The sequence below is a fragment of the Myotis brandtii genome, unplaced genomic scaffold (assembly GCF_000412655.1).
Source record: "Myotis brandtii unplaced genomic scaffold, ASM41265v1 scaffold41, whole genome shotgun sequence".
Classification (NCBI taxonomy): domain Eukaryota; kingdom Metazoa; phylum Chordata; class Mammalia; order Chiroptera; family Vespertilionidae; genus Myotis; species Myotis brandtii.
Window position 1 is genome coordinate 786,738 of NW_005365763.1, and position 6,968 is coordinate 793,705.

General features: G+C 45.6%; 1 pseudogene; it reads right to left on the reverse strand.

Moving 5' to 3' along the window:
- Positions 1-985: 985 nt before the first annotated feature.
- The window catches only part of LOC102256219, a 45,619-nt pseudogene continuing 39,636 nt past the window's right edge, over positions 986-6,968 (reverse strand).

Sequence of the window (6,968 nt, forward strand, 5' to 3'; positions counted from 1 at the left end):
TATTCATCACTTTGAATATTTCTTGCCACTCCCTTCTGGCCTGCATAGTTTCTGTTGAGAAATCAGCTGACAGTCATATGGGTACTCCCTTGTAAGTAACTAACTATTTTTCTCTTGCTGCTTTTAAGATTCTCTCTTTGTCTTTTGCCCTTGGCATTTTATTTTTTTTTTAATTTTTTTTTCCCATTTGCGAGTATTTATTTAGGTAAGAGATCATAAAACACATTTTATAATACACATAAGAAAAAACACATTCAAATAAATAAAAGATAAAATGACAAGTGACAGAATTTAGTGTTTATAAATGAGACCATCAATAACTTTAACAATTTAGAGAAGAAACTTAAAGTGTACTTAAAAGTTTGAGACCATGCTTTGCAATATTTTATAACACAAAAATAAAGTGTTAAGCTTTTAAAGGAATACATTACTTAATAGTTTTTCAACAGGTTTCATAACGGATTTCTAGACACTGCCAAATATGACATGAAAAGTAAAAAAGTCAAGAGCTTTGACAAGCCAAGTATTAGTCCACAGCAGCTTGTGAGGTTTACTTTCTTATATAAAAATTCTTCAATTTACATTTGTTCTTGTTACAGGAACAGAAAGAAACTAACATGCCAAGTATATCTGAGGAGTCTGTTAGCTATATAGCAAAAATAATTACTTTTGAAAGCTTACATTTTATGAAAATGTGTACCATGCAGCATCTTCAGTAACAACAAATGTAAACCATGTGATTATTAAGTCTTCTAAATAAAACATCTTACCCCCAAATCTCACACAATATCCCCTAAGTCTGCATCTCCTGTTTGGAGAAGCCTGAGCTTTAAACGAATGCCCATTTGCTCTTTGAAAAAGCCCTTACCTCCATTACTAAAAACGTTTCTGTGAAGTCCCTTAGAAATGTCTTCAGTGCGACAGTAACAAGATACATCCAATAAAAGCCCACAACCAACAGGAAGACCTATGAGGCTAAAGAGTGGCTCTAACTCCTGAAGACCCCTCTGTGCTGAGAACCAAAGGTCCAACAAGACAACTTACAATTCCTTACTTAAAAACAAACAAACGTTTTATTGTGAATAACTCAATAATCAGGTTTCTAGGAAATGAGGCTTTTAGATTAAGATTTAGCAAAATCAACTATAATAAATTTCCTCCAGGCAATTTATGAATGACAAATCAGTTGAAGTTTTACATATGAAAGAAATAAATACTGCATAATATGTAGTGAATATTGGCACATACCCTTTCGTTTTTAAAGCATAAAATGCAATCAGCATATCTGCCACTCTTAAGATACACATATGACGGAGCTCAAAGCCACCGCTGAGCGCACGGGAACTGCCCCCGCTCAGGGCTTCCCGAGAGGCTTGTAGCAGGCGCAGGCTGCCAGAGGCGAATGTCCACAAGGACTTGATTGAGCTTCTGCATCCAGAGGTCCCGCTCTTCCTTGGTGTCTGCGGACAGCCAGTGCTTGGTGACACAGTGTGTCCCTGCACTGGCTGACAAGCGTCTCTCGGTCATCTTCTCTTTGTGGTCGGACAGTAATTAATTCAAAAGTGTTGCATCTTGTGCAAAATTCTGTTGGCTGGTTCTATCTGACAACTGGTACAATTGGCCAGATTTATCCTTCTGGGATTCTTCCCTTTCTTGTCATCGGGGTACGTCCAGTAAGAGATAGTTTCCAGACAGAATATACCATCTTCGATGCCAGGTACCAAACCCACTCACATCTTCAAATATGGTTAGAAAACCTTTTTCTTCAACACTTGAATTCAATGGACATTTTATTTTTAAATAAATATGACCTTCCAAAAGAGATAAAAAGGGCACCTTTTCCTGGAACAAATACCCCAGTAGCTCTCGCTCTTTTACATCATATTTTATCTTGTCCACAGCAAACTTAGTGTTTCTAACTGAAGACAAGGACAGCGTGTAAGATCCAACAAGGATAAAGTTGCTGGTGCGCACAGCATGGAGACCGCCCGGGCTGGCCATCACTGAAGAATGAAGGGTGCTTTTTGTAGTTCTAGATATGAGAAGTCGCTTTGGAGTTATAGCCTTGGATTTGTATGCCTTTTTCTTCTTATCTGGCACTGAGGAATCTTTCTTTTGCACCAACCTGTAAACTTCAATACTGATTTCAAAGTCATTGGACACATCTTCCAGAGTGTACGTGGTGGAGAACGTCAGGGCATCACCATTCAGAGAAGTGGCAGTGCTTGCCAGCGGGGTGTCCACCATGTTCTTGGCTCCTGCCTTCAGTATGAAGAGGAAGGAGTAACTTGCTGCATCTGGTTTCTGAACTGTGCTGCAGACAAAATCTGCCTTGAGAGGCAAACGGATTTCTGACAAAATGACTGACCCTTTGGACGGGACAAATTCACTTTGGGAGAGGAGACCAGCCTTGTTCTTCCTCTGAGATCCTTCACTCTTCAGTTTATTCAGCTCATCAATCAAAAGTGTTCTCTTCTCAGTTGTGATCAGAAGCAGTCTTTCTGCCTCGGCTTCTTCCAGGGACCCCTTCCCGTGCTCCTCGTCCACACAGCAGTTCAGGGCCTGGCTGGCTTGTTAGGTCACCGACTGCTGCAGGTTGATTTCATTGTTGAGTTCCTGCATTTTCTGCTTGATGTTCACCTGACAAGGAAAGACACTCTTTTCTTCAGCATTCTTTTTTCCCTCTAATTTTGAAGTAGCATGTTCCTTCCGAGCAATCTGCTTAATTGAAGGATAGTCTGTTTCTTTGATTCTCTGAGATCTGTATGCATCAATGCTGTAAAGAAGGTCACGGGCCTCAAGGTCCTCAGAACCAATGCTATTACCAGACTCGGCCCGCGGGACACGGGTTCACTGGAACTTTCCTGATTTGGGACTCTAATGTATGCTACTGCCCTTCAGTTCCAATCTAGGCGAGGAAGCAAAACTCTCTGGACTTACCAGCCGACTGTGTGCCAGCAGAGCAAGCAGTGACATTGAGGAGATATTCAGTGCATCCTCCTGGTCCTCCCCGCTCTAGGCTCCTGCCTGGCCCATCTGCTCTGGGCTCCTGGCAACATCCAGCTCGCCTTCCTGCAGGACATCACTGAAGATGTCGTTAATCACTTTTGAATTATTGATGTCATCCTCGTCATCCATGCTGATCTCAGTTTCACGTACCACTGTGGTCTGCTGCTCAACCTTTGGGTCTGACGTTACTTTTAAAGACTTTTCCTCTTCTAAAAACAATGTTATTTTCAAAGGGCTAGACTTCGTCATTTCACATTCACTGAAACCTGCGGGCTCTGGGCTGGGGGGCTGTGCTGGAGTCTGCTTTCCTGCCACCTTTTCCTTTTCTGTTTCTGGACGTGACAGGATATTTGAAAAAACTTGATGTTTTCTGAGGGGAGTGTTCTGAGAGTGAATTTCCTGTTTGGTTTCTAGTTGTTTGCTTCTTGAGTTTTTGCCTTTTTCTTTACTCCATAAATTGCCCTTGTCAAATCGGCCTCGAAGACATGCTAGTTCTTTTTCACGTTCCTGCTTGAGCCGCTGCGCTACATGGGTCGTAGATGAAGATGTGTTTTTGCTTTAACAGTCTTTCCTGGATGGCCTTGGTGTTTGGAGTGACCACGGGGGTCCTGTGGGGCGTGCTCAGCGCGGGGCTGTCTTTGTTGTGTTCTAGACAGCGCTCTCCGAAGCACTCCAGAAACGGCTTGACTCCTGCTCCTAGTGTTGTAGATTTGTCTTTAGAGTGAGACTGCAGACAAGTTTCTCTATTTACTTCTTCTTTGGGCCTAACTGTCTGGGATTCGGCTGATTTCCCTATTGTTTTCAATACCTCTGTTTTCAAAGGACTAGCAGGAGTTTTTTGAAGTCACTCAGGTTTTCGTACCTCACAATTTTTAGCATTGGTGACAGATATAGAAGCTTTCACAGGGGAAGCAGCAGCTTTTGCAGTGCTGGAAACGGCACCCTTAGGCAAGGAGACACCCCTATGGGGCAGGACTTGCTTCAGTGGGGCTTTGGTGCTCACTGAGTCTGCCTCTTGAGTGTGTCACTTATGGATGTGAGGAGTTGAAATCTGGTATCTGACCACTGGGTACACTGGCTCCTGGATCTCTAAGGAGGTGCAAAGTCAGCCACTGCATGAGTCCACCCAGCAGGAGCTACAGCGAGATCTGCAGATTTCTCCTCTTTGTTCGGGGTTTGGAAGTTTTGGAGCTCTCTGACCCAGCTGCAGTTTGTTAGGTTAGGCTGCGAAAGGACAGACCATTCATATGCATAAGCCATTGTGCACAGCTTGGGTGGGGTTGTAAATTGGATGGGGTGGGGTCTCAGGGAATCACCAGGGCGGAGCAAACAGAGATGGCTGCCTGTCAGCCGTCTCCTCGTCTCCACGTCTCTGCATCTCCAGGTTTCCGTGTCTCCATGTCCCCACATCCCATGCCCCCATACAGTAACAATGATCCCTGCAAGCACCTCTGCAAGAAAGCCACCCTTGCTTTCCGACCTGATGCCAGACAGTCCAGTTTCTCCCCATAGGAGTCTGGATCCCCAGAGTCTCGCCGGAAACTGGAGTTCAGAGCAGTCAAGAGCTTATATCTCCCTTCCAATTGAAAAAAACAGTGCACCCAGTTGCTAGCCCATTTCGAGCGCCTTCATACCTCCACTCTTGGCGCCTCCGCACCTCCTACCCAGTCTCAATGCACTTTTCTCTTTCCTTCTAGTTGTAGAACTTCCACTCAGCCAACTTTCCCGTGGTTCTGGATGATAGCCATTTTGTCTTTTAGTTGTAGTTTTGGTGTGGTTGTGGGAGACAGCACATACAAGTGTATACCTTATGCCACCATCTTGGTTCCTCCCATTATTTTTTCTTATTCTTTCACCCTTCCCTCAAAAGCCCTCAACCTCCATCTTTCCCTCACTACTTCAAAATTTCTCAGATACGTAACCTGACCCAATTCCCCTTCGCGTGAGGAAAAAAAAAAAGAATACATTTATGTTAAGATAAGAAAAATGTTTATGGTATCATGCTTAATTAAGAAAAACAAATCCATGATTGTATATAGAGTATTATCTCAATTGGCCAGTGATGCCTCCTGCTGGCTTTGCTACCTCTTCCTTCACTTGACATCAGCCTCCATTCTGAGGGTCTTCTCTTTCTGTCAATAACAAGTGACTCACAAAGAGTAAGCACTAGATGCACATTTTTAGATGAATAAATTAATTCTGTGAGCAATACACATATATTTTTCCTAAAAGTTGGATGAATTAAAAGTACAATCTATTAAGAGATGTCTGGTTATCAGTTTCTCAAGTGCATAATGGAGTTCAGAGAATGATGCATATAAGTTCAGTACTTTTCCCTCACCATACAATTTTTTTAGTATTCATTAAGAGATTTATCTCAACACTAGGCATGGAAATCAGAGTCTCAGCCTCAATGATGAAAGTGATAATTACTCTGGTAAGCAAGGCTAGGTCTTTATGTATTTTGCTGACATATTGAATATATACCATTTATGGAAAGCAGGAAAACTTGGGGTGGCATTCACATACTTGTTTACTTACTTTAGTTACTTTATTAACTACAAGTCAGTTAAATTTCAATTATGTTGTTGACAATATGAAAGAATCAACAAATAAATTCAAAAAGAGTAAATGCATATTGTTAGTGTTTACTTATTTATATATTACTAGAGGCTCAGTCATGAAATTCGTGCATGGGAGGGGGGTGTTCCTCAACCCGGCCTGCACCCTCTCCAATCTGGAACCCCTCGGGGGATGTCTGACTGCCGGTTTAGGCCCAATTCCGCAGGGGCCGGGCCTAAACCGGCAGTTGGACATCCCTCTCACAATCTGGGACCGCTGGCTCCTAACCACTCGCCTGCCTGCTGCCTGATTGCCCTAACCACTTCTGCCTGCCAGCCCGATCGCCCCCTAACCACTCCCCTGCCGGCCTGATCGCCCCCAACTGCCCTCCCCTGCCAGCCTGATTGCCCCCAACTGCCCTCCCCTGCCAGCCTGATCCCCCCCAACTCCCCTCCCCTGCCAGTCTGATTGCCCACAACTGCCCTCCCCTGCCAAGACCCGTCTCCTCTGCTGGGACCGGCCTCCTTCATGCCACGCCTGCCCTCCCGCCAGCCTGATCACCCCCAACTTCCCTCCCCTGCCAGTCTGATTGCCCACAACTGCCCTCCCCTGCCAAGACCCGTCTCCTCTGCTGGGACCGGCCTCCTTCATGCCACGCAGAGCTGTGGGAACCCCAGACCTCACTGCTCGGAGCGGCCACCGAGCCCCGCCTCCACTGTGCACGTGGCCATCTTGTAGTGGCCATCTTCTGGCAGCCATCTTGTGGTGGCCATCTTGTGACAATGTTGCGCGAGTGCATCTCACAGGGGAGTCACTCGAGGGCATCACGCAAGGGCGTCACACGAGGGTGTCGAGCAAGGGGGTCATGCGAGGGTGTGATGCCACCTAGGCTTTTATTATATAGGACTAGTGGCCCGTTGCACGAAGATTCACGCAATAGGCCTTACTTCCCCCTGGCTGCCGGCACCGGTTTTTCTCTGGCACCCGGGACCCAGGCCTTTGGTCCGGCCGCAGCAGTGAGGCTTGGCTTCTCCGCTCTGACTGCTCCCAGCCCCTCCTTTTTATTTTTTTTCCCAGCTCCTTGAGCAGAGCCCAGGCCCCCAGCCCCTCCTTGAGCAGAGTTCAGGGCCGGTGGGAAGCTTAGCTTCCTCCGTCGCCGGAAGCAACCCAAGCCTCCTGCTCGCTCCAGCTACATGACTGCCACCATCTTCAGTTATCTTCAGTCTTCGCTCCGAGCCTGCATATGCAAATTAACTGCCATCTTTGTTGGGTTAATTTGCATAGTCACTCTGATTGGCTGGTGGGCGTAGCGGAGTGGCGGAGTGACAGTGATGGTTAATTTGCATGTTTCTCTTTTATTATATAGGACTAGAGGCCCGGTGCACAAAAATTTGTGC